At 48.5% G+C, this 21179-nt stretch overlaps 1 protein-coding gene across 5 annotated transcripts in view; it reads right to left on the bottom strand.

Moving 5' to 3' along the window:
• LOC126526693 (nuclear distribution protein nudE-like 1) overlaps positions 1 to 14080 on the bottom strand; it is a 463503-nt gene extending 449423 nt beyond the window's left edge. For 2 of the 5 annotated variants that reach the window (XM_055068353.2, XM_050174556.3), the window contains exon 1: positions 13851 to 14079. The gene's annotated coding sequence lies outside the window, so the exon portion shown is untranslated. Of the gene's footprint in view, positions 1 to 13850 lie in introns of all 5 variants that reach the window. The other 3 variants (XM_050174557.3, XM_050174552.3, XM_050174554.3) reach the window with 3 other exon arrangements.
• Between the last annotated feature and the right edge of the window lie 7099 nt (positions 14081 to 21179).

Below are 21179 nucleotides of genomic sequence, written 5' to 3'. Positions count from 1 at the left end.
TTTGTATGAGGTGTTCCATTGTTTCTACATATTTACCATACACAGTACATGTGTCTTCTTCATTAAATTTCTTTTTACAGCTCCGCGTTCTAAGACAACCTGATCTAGCTTCAAAGAGTAGGGCACTGCCTCTTTAGTTATCATAAAACGCTTCCTTCCTGATCTGCTGTTTCCAGTATCGATATAGTTCCACACTATGCTTCTTTTCCATTGAATTTATCCAATTTTTACCTTCCGCATTTTTAACCTGTCGTTTAATGCTCTGTCTTCCTTCATCCTCGTGTCTGGCATACTTACTGGTTAGCTTCCTAGTTCTTTTCCGCCATTGTGAGTCAACGCTCCTTCTGTATAGGTATTTAAACACCTTAGCTGCCCACCTGTTATCGTCCAATTTCCTCAGACGTTTCTCGTATAGGATTTTACTCTGAGCTTCCCGTGCTTCGAACGATGCCCAGCCCATATCTCCCTGTACTGCTTCGTTTGTGGTTTTCCCGTGGGCACCTAGTGCTAACCTTCCCACAGCTCTGATTTACTTCTAGTCTCGACTGAACCTTTGCCCTTAAACACAGGACCGCATTACCGAAAGTAAGCCCCGGCACCATTACACCCTTCCAAATACCTCTCAGTACCTCATACCTGTTGTACCCCCACAAGGCCTTATGTTTCATTATCCCGGCATCTCTTCGGCCTTTTGCTATTAGAGACTGTTCGTGCTTTTCCGTGTACATCTGCCCTTTGTTTATCCATACCCCAAGATATTTGTATTCGGCCACTCGGAGTATTTCATGGCCTTGTATTGTAAGCTCCTGATCAGTTGTACCGTTGAAAAACATCCCACCGGACTTAGCTGCACTAAAACTGAAACCTAAACTGTCTCCTTCGTCCCCACAGTAATTAACCAGAGTTTGCAAATCTTCCTGGCTATCTGCTAACAGTACAATATCGTCCGCATATATTAAACCCGGTAGTCGTTGCTCAACAACCTTTTCGCCTAATCTGTACGACAGATTATACCCTAGATTGCTGCGTAATAACCTACTTTCCATGTTTATCATATAAAGCAAGAACAGCAGTGGTGATAGAGGACAACCTTGCCTTAATCTTTTGTGAACCTCGACAGATGTCGTACTCTTTAATTCCTTCCCATGTTATTTCAGCATTATTTTCTCGATGTAGTTCCTGTAGAAAATCAATTACCTCATGACTAATACCTTCAGCTTTTAATATGTTCCACAGGAGTTCTCTGTTCATGTTGTCGTATGCACCACTTATGTCCAGGAAGGCTAAATATTGGGTAAGCACGAACAGGCTACCATCTAAGCGCCTACCACTTCTGAACCCGTTCTGAAGTTCTCCGAGTATTCTATTACTTTCTACCCATGACTGCATTAATTTCACCGCCTGCATCGCCAGCCTATATTTAACTGATGTTATCGTAATTGGTCGGAAGGATTTTATGTTCTTATCACCTTTCCCTTTATAAATCAAATTCATTTTACTCTGCTTCCAGCTGTGCAGAATTTGCTTATTTGTTATGACTGCCTCCAATGCTTTTATCAGCGTTTCCTTGCCTCTTGGGCCAGGTTCATTAATTAACTTGATTGGAATTTTGTCTATCCCCGTGGACGTGCATTTTGGAACATTTGCTTCCGCCTTTTTCCAGTTAAGATTGGTCAGTTCAAAGCTGTTTGAGATGGATCAGATAGTTCAAGTGGCCGAGGAGTTCTATAGAGATTTATACAGTACGAGTGGCACCCACGATGATAATGGAAGAGAGAATAGTCTAGAGGAATTTGAAATCCCACAAGTAACGCCGGAAGAAGTAAGGAAAGCCTTGGGAGCTATGCAAAGGGGGAAGGCAGCTGGGGAGGATCAGGTAACAGCAGATTTGTTGAAGGATGGTGGGCAGATCGTTCTAGAAAAACTGGCCACCCTGTATACACAATGCCTCATGACCTCTAGCGTACCGGAATCTTGGAAGAACGCTAACATAATCCTAATCCATAAGAAAGGGGATGCCAAAGACTTGAAAAATTATAGACCGATCAGCTTACTGTCAGTTGCCTCCAAAGTATTTACTAAGGCAATTGCAAATAGAATCAGGAACACCTTAGACTTCCGTCAACCAAAGGACCAGGCAAGATTCCGTAAAGGCTACTCAACAATAGATCATATTCACACTATCAATCAGGTGATAGAGAAATGTGCGGAATATAACCAACCATTATATATAGCTTTCATTGATTACAAGAAAGCGTTTGATTCAGTCGAAACCTCAGCAGTCATAGAGGCATTGCGGACTCAGGGTGTAGACGAGCCGTATGTAAACATACTGAAAGATATCTATAGCGGCTCCACAGCCACTGTAGTCCTCCATAAAGAAAGCAACAAAATTCCAATAAAGAAAGGCGTCAGGCAGAGAGATACGATCTCTCCACCACGTGTTAACAGGAGGTATTCAGAGACCTGGATTGGGAAGAATTGGGGATAAGAGTAAATGGAGAATACCTTAGTAAATTGCGCTTCGCTTCAATTACCGTGACGTCATATTCTTGTAGTCTGAGGCTCCACCGCGCCAGCCGTCCTGAAGGGTCCTTTAAGTTAGCTAGCCAACACAATGCATGATTGTCACTGACGACTTTGAATGGCCTGCCATAGAGGTAAGGGCGGAATTTAGCTATAGCCCAAATGATGGCGAGGCATTCCTTTTCAGTCGTAGAATAGTTGCTTTCCGCTTTTGACAGCGACCGGCTAGCATACGATGTCACGTGGTAGTGACGGTGAAGAAAAGCAGCAATACGGTGGAATACAAAACTAGCTTTTATTGGGCGAACCTGTGCCCACAAAAACAGGCTACACTTGTAGCACAACGATAGCAGCGAACACGGTCGGCGATCGTCGGAAATCTGATCAGCGGGTCAAGCGCGTGGGCTTTTATAGAGCAGTCGTCGAATGTTCCAGACTAATCGTTTGGACCCGCGTGCCTTCCACAAAGTTCTACACCATTCGCGTTACGCGATGAAATCAGATAACACAAGGTTCGGCGACACCAGACAGCCGGGTAGAAGCATCGATAACTTTCTAGAAACGTCGGATACATGCAGGCGCGTCCCTCGCTATGCGATTACAGTTGTTAAGCGGCGAAACGTGGTCGCCCGATAAAGATAAGTACACGTGTCAATACCCCGCTCTTAAACAGCATCGACCCGATGCTGCAAACGAACGAAGGTAATAAACAAAAGCACACGTAGCAAAGAAAAGAAAAAAAATTACGAAGTTCTTCAGCGTCCGTAAAAGGGTTTAAGGCGCACCACGTGGACCACCTCAGATCGTGCGCGGCGCCGCTGTGAATGCAAAATGCCGCCTGGCACGACCTCATAGTCCAGAGCGCCAATACGTCGGATGACCTTGTAGGGTCCAAAATAGCGTCGGAGTAGTTTCTCACTGAGTCCTCGTCGGCGTATCGGGGTCCAGACCCAAACACGGTCGCCAGGCTGGTACTCGACGAAGCGTCGTCGGAGGTTGTACAGTGTCGGCTGTCGGTCCTCTGCTGGCTCTTGATTCGCAGGCGGGCGAGCTGTCGGGCTTCTTCGGCGCGCTGGAGATAGCTAGCGACGTCAACATTCTCTTCGTCAGTTACGTGCGGCAGCATGGCGTCAAGCGTCGTCATCGGGTTCCTGCCGTAAACCAGCTTAAACGGCGTGATCTGTGTTTCTTGCACCGCCGTGTTGTACGCAAAGGTTACGTACGGCAGGACCGCGTCCCACGTCTTGTGTTCGACGTCGACGTACATTGCTAGCATGTCGGCGAGGGTCTTGTTCAGGCGCTACGCGAAACCATTCGTCTGCGGATGGTAGGCAGTTGTCCTCCTGTGGCTTGTCTGGCTGTACTGCAGAATGGATTGGGGGAACTCTGCTGTAAAAGCCATTCCTCTGTCGGTGATGAGGACTTCTGGGGCAGCATGTCGCAGCAGGATATTCTCGACGAAAAATTTCGCCACTTCGGCTGCGCTGCCTTTTGGTAGAGCTTTAGTTTCAGCAAAATGGGTGAGATAGTCCGTTGCCACGACGATCCACTTATTCCCGGATGTTGATATCGGAAACGGCCCCAACAAATCCATCCCAATCTGCTGCAATGGTCGGCGAGGAGGTTCGATCGGCTGTAGTAATCCTGCTGGCCTTGTCGGTGGTGTCTTGCGTCGTTGACAGTCTCGGCATGTCTTGACGTAACGGGCGACGTCGGCGGTCAGACGCGGCCAGTAATACCTTTCCTGTATTCTCGACAGCGCCCGGGAGAATCCGAGGTGCCCAGCGGTTGGATCGTCGTGTAGGGCGTGCAGTATTTCTGGACGCAGCGCTGATGGTACAACAAGAAGGTAGCTGGCGCGGACTGCTGAGAAGTTCTTCTTCACGAGCAGGTTGTTTTGTAGCGTGAACGACGACAACCCGCGCTTAAATGCCCTAGGGACAACGTCGGTGTTTCCTTCCAAATACTCGACGAGGCCTTTTAGCTCCGGGTCTGCTCGTTGCTGTTTAGTGAAGTCTTCCGCGCTTATTATCCCAAGGAAGGCGTCATCGTCCTCGTCGTCTTGCGGTGGGGGATCGATGGGGGCGCGCGATAAGCAGTCGGCGTCGGAGTGTTTTCTTCCGGACTTGTATATTACTGTGACGTCATATTCTTGTAGTCTGAGGCTCCACCGCGCCAGCCGTCCTGAAGGGTCCTTTTAAGTTAGCTAGCCAACACAATGCATGATGGTCACTGACGACTTTGAATGGCCTGCCATAGAGGTAAGGGCGGAATTTAGCTATAGCCCAAATGATGGCGAGGCATTCCTTTTCAGTCGTAGAATAGTTGCTTTCCGCTTTTGACAGCGACCGGCTAGCATACGATATCACCCTTTCAAGTCCTTCTTTCCTCTGGACTAGGACGGCACCGAGGCCTAGGCTACTGGCGTCAGTGTGGATTTCGGTATCGGCGTCCTCGTCGAAGTGTGCAAGTACCGGCGGCGACTGCATGCGTCGTTTGAGTTCTTGAAATGCCTTGGCCTGCGGCGTTTCCCACTTGAACGTGACATCACATTTGGTTAGATGTGTTAGCGGCTCCGCGATGCGTGAGAAGTCCTTGACAAAGCGCCTATAAAAGGCACACATGCCAAGGAATCTGCGCACTGCCTTCTTGTCGGTTGGCTGCGGGAACTTTGCGATGGCAGCTGTCTTCTGTGGGTCGGGGCGTACTCCTGATTTGCTGATCACGTGGCCTAGGAACAAAAGCTCATCGTAAGTGAAGCGGCACTTTTCCGGCTTCAGAGTGAGCCCTGATGACTTGATTGCTTCTAACACTGTCGCAAGCCGCCTAAGGTGATCGTCGAAATTTCCGGCGAAGACGACGTCATCCAGGTAAACAAGGCACGTCTGCCACTTCAGTCCGGCTAACACAGTGTCCATGACCCGCTGAAACGTTGCAGGCACCGAGCACAGTCCGAATGGCATGACCTTGAACTCGTAGAGGCCATCTGGCGTGATGAAGGCAGTCTTTTCGCGATCTCTCTCGTCAACTTCTGTTTGCCAGTAGCCAGACTTGAGGTCCATCGACAAGAAGTATTTAGCGTTGCAGAGCCGATCCAATGCATCGTCTATCCGTGGAAGGGGGTACACATCCTTCTTCGTGATCTTCTTCAGTCGACAATAATCGACGCAGAAGCGTAGGGTTCCGTCCTTTTTCTTTACCAGGACTACAGGAGAGGCCCACGGGCTTTTCGACGGCTGGATGATGTCGTCGCGCAGCATTTCGTCGGCTTGTTGCCTAATAGCTTCACGTTCTCGCGTCGCAACTCGGTAAGGGCTCTGGCGGAGTGGTCGAGCGCTCTCTTCGGTTATTATGCGATGCTTTGCAACTGGTATTTGTCGAATCCTCGATGACATCGAAAAGCAGTCTTTGTATCCCCGGAGAAGACTTCTGATCTGTTGCTGCTTACTCATAGGAAGACTTGGATTCACGTCGAAGTCTGGTTCGGGGACAATGCTCATCGGGGTAGATGCGGCTGAATCCGAGAGGACAAAGGCATTGCTGGTTTCCACAATTTCCTCGATGTATGCGATTGTCGTGCCCTTGTTGATGTGCTTGAACTCTTGGTTGAAGTTGGTTAGCATAACTTCCACTTGCCCTCCGTGGAGTCGAGCGATCCCTCTTGCGACGCAAATTTCACGGTCGAGCAGTAGATGTTGGTCGCCCTCGATGACGCCTTCTACGTCAGTGGGTGTTTCAGTGCCGACGGAAATAATAATGCTGGCGCGCGGCGGGATGCTTACTTCATCTTCGAGCACACTCAAGGCGTGGTGACTACGACAGCTCTCCGGCGGTATCGCTTGATCTTGTGACAGCGTTATCGATATCGACTTCAGGTTGATGACTGCGCCATGTTGATTCAGGAAGTCCATGCCGAGAATGACGTCTCGTGAACACTGTTGGAGGACAACGAAGCTGGCAGGGTAAGTCCGGTCATGAACGGTAATTCTTGCCGTGCAGATCCCAGTCGGCGTAATCAGGTGTCCTCCAGCGGTGCGAATTTGAGGGCCATCCCATGCAGTCTTAACTTTCCTCAACTGGGCGGCGATGGGTCCACTCATGACGAAGTAATCGGCTCCTGTGTCTACTAAGGCGGTGACTGCGTGGCCGTCGAGAAGCACGTCGAGGTCGGTGGTTCTTTGTCTTGCGTTAGTTAGGTCTCGGCGTCGGATCGCGGCTGCGTCGTGTTGAACTGAAGCTGGAACGTCGCGTCGTCAAGTCGTCTTTGGTCGGTGTAGTCTTGGCTTCCTGACTTCGTCGGGACGGCGGCGTGTCGTCATTAGGTCGTCAAGATGGTTTTTTCATCGTATTCGTCGGCGGCGGAGGATCTTCGTCAGTTCGACGAACAGCAACCGCACCTCCATCGGTTGCTGCTTTTAGTTTTTCGGATACGGGCTCGCTGACCGGCCCCGGGCTGGGCCAGTGTATGGTCGGCGCTGCGGCGACAGGTAGCGGTCTGGTGATGGCGAACACGACGATCGTCGAGAGCTCCACTGAGTAGCGGTGAGGTAGTCGGCGATATCGCGAGGGCGTTCACCTCGCTCCGGGCGCGGAGCATTGACGGCGAAACCTCGCAGACCCATCTCCCGGTACGGGCATCGGCGATACACATGGCCGGCTTCTCCGCAGTGATAGCAGAGCGGACGGTGGTCGGGGGCTCGCCAAATGTCCGTCTTCCTCGCGTAGGTGCGCTGGGCGACGGGTGGGCGTGCTGGCGGTGGCGGCGGCGGACGACGGAACTGCGTCGTTGCAGGGCCCTGGCGTGGTCGCGGAGGGGGACCTTGACGGCGTGCGACGGCGGCGTATGTCATCGCTTCTGGCTGGGGCTGCGGTAATTGTGGTTGCAGCTCGAAAACTCCAAGCGATCGGTGCACCTCTTCTTTCACGATGCCGGCGATCGAAGTCACTTGGGGCTGCGACGAAGGCAGGACCTTGCGCAGTTCTTCACGCACAATGGCCCTGATTGTCTCCTGAAGGTCGCCGGAATCCAGTCCTTGGATGGCGTACTGCAGCGTGAGCCCCTGGCGGTTATATTGCCAGGTGCGCATCTCCAGAGTTTTCTCGATTGTCGATGCTTCTGCAGAAAACTCAGCTACGGTCTTCGGCGGGTTACGAATAAGTCCTGCGAAAAGTTCTTGTTTGACGCCCCGCATCAGGAAGCGGACTTTTTTCTCCTCTGACATTTCCGGGTCGGCGTGCCGGAAAAGGCGGGCCATCTCCTCCGTGAAGATCGCGCTCGTCTCGTTTGGCAGCTGCACTCTGGTTTCTAGTAGTGCTTGGGCTCGCTCTTTTCGCACGATGCTTGTAAACGTTTGCAAGAAGCCGCTTCGGAACAGGTCCCACGTCGTTAAGGTGGCTTCTCGATTCTCGAACCAGGTCCTGGCGGCGTCTTCCAGTGCGAAATAGACATGCCGCAGCTTGTCGTCGCTGTCCCAACAGTTAAACGTAGCGACCCTCTCATACGTCTCGAGCCAGGTTTCCGGGTCCTCGAATGTTGATCCGCGGAACGTCGGAGGTTCCCTGGGCTGCTGCAGCACGATGGGGGACGCTGGGGCTGCCATTGGGGTTGCCTTGTCCACAATCTTCTTGGTCTTCTCAGGTAGAAGTCCGTGCTCCGGGGGCAGCTGTTGAAGACGGCGGCTTGCTCGATGCTCCGGGACTACGTTGGTGTTCTCTTTGCGGTCCGGGCTTGGATCACGGCTTGTCGGGGGCGTCCGGTACATGAAAGAAAAGCACCTCCAGCAGATGTCACGTGGTAGTGACGGTGAAGAAAAGCAGCAATACGGTGGAATACAAAACTACCTTTTATTGGGCGAACCTGTGCCCACAAAAACAGGCTACACTTGTAGCACAACGATAGCGGCGAACACGGTCGGCGATCGTCTGAAATCTGATCAGCGGGTCAAGTGCACGGGCTTTTACAGAGCAGTCGTCGAATGTTCCAGACTAATCGTTTGGACCCGCGTGCCTTCCACAAAGTTCTACACCATTCGCGTTACGCGATGAAATCAGATAACACAAGGTTCGGCGACAACAGACAGCCGGGTAGAAGCATCGATAACTTTCTAGAAACGTCGGATACATGCAGGCGCGTCCCTCGCTGTGCGATTACAGTTGTTAAGCGGCGAAACGTGGTCGCCCGATAAAGATAAGTACACGTGTCAATATTGCCTTGCTTAGTAACTCAGGGGACCAACTGCAATGCATGCTCACTGACCTGGAGAGGCAGAGCAGAAGGGTGGGACTAAATATTAATCTGCAGAAAACTAAAGTAATGTTTAACAGTCTCGGAAGGGAACAGCAGTTTACGATAGGTAGCGAGGCACTGGAAGTGGTAAAGGAATACATCTACTTAGGACAGGTAGCAACTGCTGATCCGGATCATGAGAGTGAAATAATCAGAAGAATAAGAATGGGCTGGGGTGCGTTTGGCCGGCATTCGCAGATCACGAACAGCAGGTTGCCATTATCCCTCAAGAGAAAAGTGTATAACAGCTGTGTCTTACCAGTACTCGCGTATGGGGCAGAAACCTGGAGGCTTACGAAAAGGGTTCTACTTAAATTGAGGACGACGCAACGAGCTATGGAAAGAAGAATGATAGGCGTAACGTTAATGGATAAGAAAAGAGCAGATTGGGTGAGGGAACAAACGCGCGTTAATGACATCTTAGTTGAAATCAAGAAAAGGAAATGGGCATGGGCAGGACATGTAATGAGGAGGGAAGATAACCGATGGTCGTTAAGGGTTACGGACTGGATTCCGAGGGAAGGGAAGCATAGCAGGGGGCGACAGAAAGTTAGGTGGGCAGATGAGATTAGGAAGTTTGGAGGGTCAACATGGCCACAATTAGTACATGACCGGGGTAGTTGTAGAAGTATGGCAGATGCCTTTGCCCTGCAGTGGGCGTAACCAGGCTGATGATGATGATGATGCTGTTTTCTATTATGCTATTCTGTGCTGTTCCCTCACTTGGGGCGATTACCCTATCGTCTTTCCTAAATGACTCTGCTATAACTGAACCAATGTAGTTCACAGCGTCATCTCCCTCTAAACAATTTCCTTCGGTATCGTAAATCTGTTCCTGCTTTCTGTGATTAGCTTTACCCAGCCAGCTTATGCGGCTCCACAATTTTCTTGACCACCCTTTAGTTGCATGGCGAACTTCAGCCAGCCAGCGATCAGAGGACTGCTTTATTTTAGCCTGGACAAGGACCTGCACTTGTTGTTTCTTTCGTCGATAATATTCCCATTTTTGGCCTATTTCCTCTTCAGATAACTGCCCCCTCTTTGCTTCTCTGTGTTCCCGAGATGCCCACCGTCGTTGTTCGATGGCCTCTCTAATTTCCTTATTCCACCAACTTCGTGGCTTACTCTGTCCTCTCCAGCGGTTTGCTCCTTTTACTTCTTTTATTTTTGTACTAATGAGTAGTTCTAACTGATTATAATCCCACCTTTCCATGGGATGTTTCTCTATTGCTTCCTCAATGTCAGCCGCTATTTGTGCTATTTGAGCGTCATTTAATTTTGCGTACTCTTTTTGACTTCCCTGCATTTCTCTTTTGAGTAGGGCTCCCAACTGTAGACTAATACGCTTATGATCACTTTTGAGGCTGTACTTCCCCTCTTCGTCTATTTCCATTATTGCGAGCTTGCTATACAACCCCTGCGACATTAAGCAGTAGTCAATGGTCGTTTGTCTGTTACGGGACTCCCACGTGATTTGTTCCTCACACTTAGTTTCTCTATTTACTATAACTAGGTTGTGTCGCTCACAGAAGTCTAGCATCAACTTCCCATTACAATCTGTGTATCCATCCAGATCCTCGATGTGGCCATTCATGTCACCCAGCAGACAAATATCAGCACCTTCTCTAAAGTGCTTTATATTGTCATCAAGACACTTTCACTAGATCTTTGTTCTCTTGCATGCATTTGTCCCCTGTCCCTAAATAAACTACTCCTAGCCATGCCTTTTTACCGGCAATTGTACCTGATACCCAGACATGTTCTTTGCAAGTTAACTTTATTCCTTGCCAATTTGTTCCTTGGTGTATGAGCATATCTACTCCTCCCTACCTCTCCGTTGTTGTTCTATTGCTCCCTTCCCAGGGCCTTCAATAAACGGTGGATCTTCTAGATCCCTGAGATGTGTTTTGCATAGCGCGTATACACCTACTTCTTCGTCCTTTAACTGCTGTTCTATTTCTAACCATCTCGCTCTCTTTCTACCGCCTTGCATGTTTATGTACCTGATCCTGGTGTTAAATTTCGTTGTAGTTTTCTTCCTGGACCTCCTAGTGGCCATTTTATTGGCATCAGCCTCTATTGTTGCGCTTTCTACACTGTTTCTACCTACCCCTATGCCCTGAGGCGCAGTGGACCCCCCAAAAAAGCTACTGCCCGACCTGCCAGGTGCCAGCCGATCTCGGCTCCTAGCCTTCCATTAAAATGGATGCCATCTCGTGTAAAGCCTCCGCCAAAGCCTGCTCTATGCACTTCTCTGTTTATGTCTGCCACTTATAATCCTTTCTCCTGGCTTAGCTTTCTTATCTCACGGTTAACAGCCACAACGTCCTAGGAGATTGCTCCGTTCCTCCCTTGCACCTCCGGCACTGTGCATACCATAATCTGGACTTGCTGTGCTATCGCCCTTAAATCGTCAACTCCCTCCGCTAATCTTTCCACTACTTTTGCAGCTTCACCATTCAAGACATCATTTAGCCCCGCCGCTACCACTACCAATTGCGCTCTGCAACATTCTCAGAAAGCTCACTTTTTGTTTCTCTCAGTACTGCGTCCATTGTCCTGCCTGGGAACGTCCCGAGTGCTACCCCCTTATCACCCTTTTCACGCTCCATTATAGCTCTTTTGCACCTCCTCATATTTGAATCACCACCGATAAGTACTAGGGCATTCTTTCCCTCCCTCCTAACTTCCAGGTTATGCTTATCATCGGCTATGAGCTCATTCATTGGGGTTAGCTTGTTCCCCTCCTCTCCTCGCGCTCGCTGGCACCCCTGTGGCTGCAGTGTCGCCTCACTCGGGGTGTGTTGCGCTGCTTCACTATAACTACGCCGATTCACCGGCGGCGAGCCGACTCCCGCTTGCTCTGGCTTCCTGCCTCCCACTTCGGCTGTAGGGTCTACCCTACTTTCTGTGCTTTTGCCACCGGCTTGGTGCCCGACCCATCATTCTCCGCTGCCCGCGTCTCAAGCGCATCGAGCCGCCTAAGCAGTTCTGCTCTCCTTTCCCTCTCTTCTCCAAGCTCGGCCACGGTTCTTACTAATTGCGCGGCCTGGACCGCTTCCACCTTGACCAACTCGGCGACTTTCGCCTGCAAAGCTACCCGCTTCTCCCGCTCCTCCCTCAGGTCTGCTTTCAGCTCTTCGAACTTGGCTGTCCAATTTCCTTCCAGTTTTTGGACTGCTTCCCTGACCCCTTCGCACAGCCTGCACGTAAAGCTAGACTCCTCTGCGTCTGCTAAGCTCTCGAAACTGGTCTCGTCGAGGGAGCACCAGCGCAGGCACTCGTCGCACTGCACTTGCTCCGCGTCCCCCGCGGCCTTCCCTTTCTTTGGTTTCATCGCTAGGCCTACGTCCTTAGGCTCAACGAGCAAGTCCGCCAAATCACTTCGAAGAGCTAGCTGAGATAGTTAAATAAGTCTATCAAATAGGTCCCGCCTAGCACCTAGGCGTAACGAGGGAAACCGCCAGACCTAGACAAAGCCGGTACGTTTACCACGCTTACCACGAATTCAAAATTTGCGCTCCTGCTCCATGCAAACGAAAACACTTCAAAAACATCAGCTAATATAAAGAAAAAAAGTGCTTAGCTACGAACGAAGTCGCTGAAGCCTCGACACAGGAGCGTCCGTGGCATCCACCCAACATCACTGTATCGCAGTATACCACAGAGCAGCAGCGCCAGATTTCCCTCTAGGTAATATAGTGAGAATCTCTATGTGCCCTGGTGGTAAACGGTGCTTCAATCTCAAAGTCGTACAAAGTTTATGTAATGGGTTGTGGATTATACAAGATGCTGCAGAAATGAAATTTAATTTCAAGAGATAATTTTTTAGTATAGCTTCACCTACTGTGTCGCAAGCCAACGCCACTAGTCTTAAGATCGAAGTCAATCCGAAGCCTGTACTTCCCATCATTCCCATGTAGGTTGAGGTAACGCTCAGGAGAGGCCCCGCAGACTCTAGTGCCACATTACCCTCTAGGGTAATTTAGAAACTATGGTTTACGCTAATACCCCGCTCACACAGGGCATTTTCTATCGCGGTCAAGCCCGATCCAGACCGAATTTTTAGATCGCGATTGAAAGTGCCGCGTGTGACACCGGTATAAACATGGGACGCCAGGGGTCGGCAAAGGTTCGTTGCACTATGCAGGGAAAGTGATATCTTCCCTGCAGGCTAGAACGAATTCGTTCACGCTTACTGAGACTTAGCGTTAAGCGGCACATTTTTTCTTTCTTTTTTTTTTACCTCTCTGGAGATTGATGCCTACATCGACTTTTACGCGGCCACCGGCACAATGATTCTCGGCAGGCTGATGAGAGGTATTTGTTACGATAGAAGAGCTGAGAGGTCGGCCTGAATCAATGTTCTGACCTGCTACAGTCAGAACTACGGCAGGCAGATGACTTATAGCTTTTAGCACCGATAGCGTGCGCCGATTCGCGATGCGTGTCTCTCGCCGTTCAGCCCCGACACGGCGAATCATGCCGTCAGCGTGGAGCGGCGACCAGCCTCGAGCATATGTCAAGGCAGTCAACAGTACGCGCAAGCTAGGCTGGTGCGTGTTGTTTGAAACAAACTGAAGCAACGGGATGCTAACTGCGCACCAATTTAACAGTCAACCTAGAACAATATTCGGTTCTGCATATAGTCGGACAATAAACTCCCTCAAACACCAGTGTTTGTCCACTGCAAATGAAATTAATTCTGACTCCTGTCGTCGGCCACTCGGATGACAGGAGTGGGCAGGCGAAAGTTGTCGGCTAGCTAGGAAACAGGTGACGCCAGGCACCGCAGTGCATTTGCGAAAAAATAAGCTGCCTGGGCGAGGAGCGACGACGAACAGCAAACAAAACAAAACGCCAGCCGACTGTGACGAAAGGGTGCTCGGCCAGCAGGCTCATTCAAAGTTGGTGTAAGGCACGGCGATTCGAAGGTGTATTGTCCGCAACAAAGTATGAATCCAGTAGTGCCGAACAGGGGCGTGGCGAACTGCGTGAGGGGAGTAATACAGAAAATGCAGGCGGCCGTATTTCCTACCTGCGTCAAGCAGAGGCTCCTCTCGCGAGATCACCGACAGGCGCTTTGCTCCTTCTAGTAGCAGTCGGGCATCCGACGATGGCACGACAAAGTACCTCGGCCGCACAAAGGCCGGATCACAATCCCAAATAGCTTGAAACCTCACAGCCCTCACAAAAGAAACCGACGACTGCAGACAGACATTGTTGGAGCGTGCGTACTTTTCACCAGATCCAGGTATGAACGGCCACCGTGTTTCTTACTTCTGCGTAATTGTTTAAAGATGGCGCTACTAAAAAGACCGCAGATGCATGATGTTGACGTGTGCACGTTTGCGGCACTCCTGACCTTTAAAATATTGCTGTCCACAAACTACTCGTCTAATCGAGAGCAAACATCGTTCACATGGTAGCATATTGTAGCCTAAGTTGTTTGAGGTGTATGTAAACATCGGTAATTGCCTGCATTTTGTAGAATGAACCAGAAACTGCTTTTGCAAACGGGAGTTAAGCAGCTGATTTGACATGTTGCGTTATCTGGCGGGTGGCTAGGGAAACAACTTCTCGCATCGGAGCACGCATAGAGTTTCATATCAGTATACCTAGAGGGAAATCTGGCGCTGCGATCGTTCAACCAACATGGGAACCTGACGAGACGGTCATTTGAGGAAGGCCGGCGCTGGGCCGCGCGTCTATTTGTCGTACAAAAATCCCTCACGTGACCTGATCCTAGGTGCCTAAGGACAGCATCATTTAGGGATTTTTGAGAAGGCGCGATGCTGGCGCCGAGCTACGCCGTGGCGTGTTCGCCCTCGGCGTGATCGTTCTCCGGACCGCGCGTTGTTCAACATTGCTCATGTAATCGTGCGTGTTTTGCTTGTATGTTGGTTGTAGGTTCTGTGTTACTTGGCGGAAAGCCGTGAGTAGTGGCGGTGCGGCAATGCGGCTTTGGCCTCGATTAGCTCTGGCACTACAGTATCTGCGTTGTGTGACCCGTGCTTTCTTGAGAACCCGGCCGTAGTGAGAATTGAAATATCGAAGTTATCTAACCACCATATCGAAGTGGCCTAGCACCTCGGCAGCGAAGTTCTGCGAGCCGCGATGTGGCGTCGCCGTGTCCGCCTTTGTTTAACGGACATCGAGGCATGTGCTGCTCGCTGCAAGTCATGTAAATGCAACTGCTTCGACCGCCCACTGTTCAGCGCTGAATGTGTGTTTGGTGTGCTGTGCATGAAACGATTGATGCAGCCGTGCAGCGGGGGTGGCGGAGGAGCAGAGTGGCTTAGGGTTTGCGCGTTCACAGACATGTGCTCCCGTCTTGGTCTCATTAGCAACTGTCGCGGGATTGTGGTGTGCTAGCTCCTTGCCTAGTATGAAGTTTACGACGCTAACACACAGCATGTCCACGTTTTTCCGCGCTATATGTCATTTGCATGACGGCCGAGTTGAAAACGAGACATATAGTGTTCTTTGCGTTTGTGTGTTGTAAATTACTTTCTATTGTGGAAGTTCTGGGAGTCTTATTACGCAAGAAGGGCGAACGTAAACATAAACACATATGTGTGTCTGAAATTTTGAATTACCCATAATACCCTTTACGACTGGTAAGTTGGCTACGCGGCCTGTGTGAGTCAGCTACCGTATGGTGCGACGCTCTTTCGTGTGGTAGAATGATGCATGGTGCGCGTTTATTTCTGTACTGTTGTAAAAACCATTTGTTTATTCACTCAATACAAATGTACGGCTTCTTCGCCGCAGTACAGCTTAGTTACGCGGTGAAGCATACTAGAAGTGGGAGGGGGCCGCTATCAGCCAGCATAGTATGTCCACTTAGGTGACCTGAGAGGCGGCGGGTGCGCGAGTGTATAATTTAAGAACTCTTATGTCCATTGACAGTGGAGATCATTAACTGTAGCACCAAAGTAGTGGACCACTACCAGAACAAAGGCATGTAGTATGCCCATCTCAATTCTTGTGCTTATGCCAGTCTTATTTTTTACAGCAGTAGCTGCTATGGGCTAACTCTCCTGGTTGTTCTGATGTCTACTGGTGTTGTCCCTGGAATTCCCGAATTTCTTGCTAGAATATTGCAAATAAAGTTCTCATTGTGCTGCGAGGATTCAAACATACGATCAAAAGAGTGGCAGTCCACAATTCTACGTTTCAGCCACTCTGCTGAAGGTACAGTCGTGGTGAATACTCATACCGGAGAGCGTAATCTAGCCAACAGGTGCCTAGATTGGCTAACACCTGCTCAATGTCTGCATACTGTATATAGAGCTGGCATCCACACCTTCAAGTTCTTACACATCACCTTCCCACTTGTGAAGGCAGTCCTATGTTAAGTTTTCTTCTTGCATGTGATGACAATGATTGGGTGCATCTGCTTCATTAATCTTCTTCTAGTGCTTGGCTTCTCAGATTTACTGGATGGAGCTGTTGGTGTCTTGTTTTCCTCAAGCAAAGCACGAGACATAGCAATGCGTAGCCCAAATATAGATTTGAGAAAACCAAAACGAATTCAGCAGTAAGAAGCTAAAGGGTAGTTTTGGTGTAGATCAGTGACTAAGTCCGGATATGAAAGAGGAGGAGGAAAAGCTGAGTCTGTCCACTTCAACACTGAGGCACAACTCCCACAAATAAATAGGACTCTTACTTATTTTACTATTTTAAGGAGATTACCGACTTGCATTGGCAAGTGTTCACTTCAGCAAACACTGCATGAAGTAAGCTTCCTGTGCATATTTCACCAGCTACTGCATCATTGTTTCACATTATGAGTGAAACTGCAATTTTCTTTATGCCACAAGTGGCCCAATTTTGTGTTTTGCAGTGGGATGTTAGCAGTGCTAATAAGGCACCGAAATACTCATGAATAGTAATACAGAGAAAAAATTAAGAAAGCAGTGGCTTTTTGTGCGTAGACTGCATACACCTGGTGCTCTTATGGTCATTTTTTCCCTATCCGCTCAGCCATTCTAAACAAGAAAAGTTTATACACAGACCACAACTAAACCACAGGTATCGTTGGTAAGCAAAGTACATTTATTCGGTGACATTTTCTGCAGCCCTGCTATTGAGCTTTCCTTCCTTCCTTTTCAGCTGTGCAGGTTCATTAAGAAGTGATGATACAGTTTGACAATTTTAATCATTGAAAGACTTAGCGAAACCTTTTTCGGGTTATTTTTTCTTGGTTTCAGACTCTGCACATTGCATTTTAAGGCATGTTTTCTGTGTTTGTTGCTTTTCCTTTATGGGTAGGGCTTGTCAACATTTTTTACACCATTTCAAGTATGTGGTGCCATAGACTGTTCTTAGATGAAGTCTTGCCCTTTCATTCTGTACAATATGATGTCGGTTTTTTGTGTCCAAGGCCGTTTTACAGCGTGATTGTAGCATTTTGCTAAGTTTTGCCTCTGTCACCCAAGCTTGAAAGATTGCTACCCACTGGTGGTGGCATGACACATGTCACGTTTCTTTTTCAATAAAAGGAAGTCTGTCACTTATCCTGTGCACTGGTTGCCTTTTGTCTCTTTGAATTGGAATTTGTTGCCTATATTTGCTCTTTTGTTGCATTTCAGATTAGGAATGGCTATCATAATTGACATTTAACCATATTGCACACAATGTGGATGATATGTAATTGCAATATATGGCCACCATAAATATAATAGAAGTTAATAATTCAAGAATAGTGCCTTTGCATGGTGGTGCAGTCATGAATTGTTGCTATAAGGCACCAGCGCTGCAGATAGCACTGCTTGTGCAGAATATAGTGCAGCTCTACTACTTTCAAACATCATTGTTTTTATCTGCATTTGTATAGCTCCAGTTTCTGTGAACAACACACATCTGGTGGAAGGGTGGCTTGCACCTGCAGTTGGGTCCAATGAATAGCCAAATTTCAGCCCGTTTTCATGTTATTAGCATATTAGTAAAGGCAGTCGTTTTTATAGTAGCCTGTTTGCCCAGTGTAGAAGCCGCTGGAGGGTGTCAGGATCTCATACACATCTTCAGCTTTGCAGGGGACACAGCATCTGGCACATAGTTTGTCACAGGCCATGTATTCGGGGCAAGTTGAGTTCACTCACTAGCAAAGGGAGAACCAAGCTTGTCGGATATGAAGTAAACCGCCTGTATACTCAGTGGCCCTTATTTCGTGTGACATATGTGGTTATAGCGACCCTTATTTTAAGCACTTCTTGTCTAGCAGCGGTCATTTGCTTTTTGAAACACTCAGGAAAGCTTTCAGCAAGCTAGACAGGAATAACACTAAAAAACCAGCAGATGTTAATTGTCGCAATTATCATGCGAAACTTCATACAGTATCATGAGGGTGTAATTAAATGAGGTTGTTCCTCAAGGCCTTGTAGCACATGTTACGAGTTGGGAGCAACATGATGTATAGCACTTTTTTGATCGCATGCTATAGGTTCAGCAGGTGTGGCCATGGTTGAAGTGCAGTGCAAGGTCAAGAAAACAGCTATCTATGAGCAGCACCCTGATAAGGAGACTCTGGGAAAACTAGTGGGAAGCCTGCTGAACATCTGGTTGACCCACTTGCTGGCTCCACCAGGCAAAGTATGATAAAGAGAAGGAAGTCATCAACACATCAGAAGGTTTTTACATATAAACACTGTGCTAAGGTCATAACATGCCAACAAGTCTTAGTGCGCAGGCTATGCATGACCAACTACATATGCCTTCTGTTCGGACATTGCTCATTGTAACTAACAAGGATGGAGTGGGCAAAAAAAGAACAGCAGCTCCATTAATTTGGTTTCACTGGTATCAACAGTGTTTTGTAAGTGTACATTGCTACACTCCCCAAGGCCTTTTTGGGTGACATCAGCAAGGATCAGCTTGAGGCAAGGGGTAATAGATGTCTTTACAAGCTAAACATGCATGGAGAGCACATTGTGTCCAAAAAGTAGGCACTTCACAGGGGCACTGGAGAAGGAACATGTTATTAACAGTGGGCAAAGACAAGCTACTAAACACCCAACACTGTTGCCATGTAACGACCTCTGAAACTATCCCTCTTATAGAGGAAATCATCTTTGTGTATCTATAAAGAGGGCAGATGGGCAAAGCCCCTTCAGTAATGCTGCCAGCTTCAAAAGCCTATTTTGCACATCCTGAATGCTTCCTTCTTAAGACTTTGCTGGGTGCAAGCATTCTACTGTCCAAAAGCTGTCATTGAGAGCACTGTTGGTTTGGTGGCAATAAAGTTCAGAAGCAATTGCAACAAACCTCCCTTCCTAGTTGGCCTGGATGCTCACGGTGCTTATGAAGCAGCACCATGAGGCAAGCAAGGTGAATGGATGCCTCCAAGCCCTTGTTCGTTTATCACACTGTTCTGTTAGTAACAACCATGAGACTTGAAACCAACAAGCTCAAGCTCAGCATTCGCATGGTTACTGCGGAGGATTCATAAAAAGCACAAAAACAGAAAGCTCAAGGGAAAGGATAAAGCACCATTTAACACTTAGTATTGCTACAGCCCACCCCCTCCTTTTATATTGTCTGGTCATGCTACGTCTTTTTACTATTTATAGGCATGAACTTAGGTGATGTTCCCAATCAGTGTCCGATATTTATATACACTATGTGCTGGTTCAATGATGTTCGAAACACTGCAATGGAAGCTTCAAGTAGAAAAGGTACCTGGAAGAAAAAAAAAGCTCGGCTGCAACCATCTTGGCAACATCTTGTCCCCTTAATAAAAGTTGTGCTTTCATATCAACTTGAGCCCTCCAGTTTAGAGTAAAGTACCAGTGCGCTTATGAACAATGAATTCTCAAAGAGCATGTGCAGTCCAGCCAAAAGCAGGGGCAAGGATCCGCATTGTGCTCCTGCATTGAAGGTGAATAACACATACCATAATGGCGAATGTGCTTTAGTAAGCTTCATTGCAATATTAATTTGTAATGCACAAAGAATTGTCAATGAAGCTTACCACGAGCACAGATGCACTCGCAAATTATGTCACAATTGAAAGTAATGAGCACAGTGTAAACGTATGTTTCGACTCTTAGTATGCTTTACTGCACGACGCTTAATCACACCCCTGTATTGCGGTGTAGCAAGCTACAATAGAGACGTTTCATAATCAGGCTTTTTACGATTATCTTTCTCGCAAAACACTAATATTTCGCGGTGAAGCCTAAGCAATGTACTACAGTGAAGCATATTAAAAGTGAAAAGGGGCCACTGTCACTGGACATAATAAGACTTCTTTAATTATACACTCGCGCACCCGCCGCCTCTCAGGTCACCTAAATGGACATACTATGCTGGCTGATAGCGGCCCCCTGCCACTTTTAGTATGCTTCACCGCGTAACTAAAATGTACTGCGGCGAAGAAGCCATACATTCGTATTGAGTGAATAAACAAGTGTTTTTTACAACAGTAAGAAATAAACGCGCACCATGCATCAGTCTACCACACGGAAGAACATCGCAATATACGGCAGCTGATTCACACAGGCCGTGTAGCCCACTTATCAGTTGTAAAGGGTATTATGGGTAATTCAAAATTTCAGACACACATATGTGTTTATGTTTGCGTTCGCACTCCTTGCGTAATAAGACTCCCAGAACTTCCACAATAGAAAGTAATTTACAACACACAAACGCAAAGAACACTATATGTCTCGTTTTCAACTCGGCCGTCATGCAAATGACATATAGCGTGGAAAAACGTGAACATGCTGTGTGTTAGCGTCGCAAACTTCGTACTAGGCAAGGAGCTAGCACACCACAATCCCGCGACAGCCGCTAATGAGACCAAGACGGGGGCACATGTCTGTGAACGCGCAAACCCTAAGCCACTCTGCTCCTCCGCCACCCCCGCTGCACGGCTGCATCAATCATTTCATGCACAGCACACCAAACAGACATTCAGAGCTGAACAGTGGGCGGTTGACGCAGTTGCATTTACATGACTTGCAGCGAGCAGCACATGCCTCTATGTCCGTTAAGCAAAGTCGGACACGGCGACGCCACATCGCGGTTCGCAGAACTTCGCTGCCGAGGCGCTAGGCCACTTCGATATGGTGGCTAGATAACTTCGATATTTCAATTGTCACCACCGCCGGGTTCTCAAGAAAGCACGGGTCACACAACCCAGATTCTGTAGTGCCAGAGCTCATCGAGGCCAAAGCCGCATTGCCGCACCGCCACTACTCACGGCTTTCCGCCAAGTAACACAGAACCTACAAACAACACGCAAGCAACGCACGCACGATTACATGAGCAATGTTGAAGAACGCGCGGTCCAGAGAACGATCACGCTGAGGACGAACACGCCACGGCGTCGCTCGGCGCCAGCATCGCGCCTTCTCAAAAA

The sequence above is a fragment of the Dermacentor andersoni genome, chromosome 8 (assembly GCF_023375885.2).
Source record: "Dermacentor andersoni chromosome 8, qqDerAnde1_hic_scaffold, whole genome shotgun sequence".
NCBI classification, from domain to species: Eukaryota; Metazoa; Arthropoda; class Arachnida; order Ixodida; family Ixodidae; genus Dermacentor; species Dermacentor andersoni.
The sequence above is the reverse complement of the archived record's forward strand: the minus strand, read 5'-3'. Positions and strand labels throughout refer to the sequence as shown.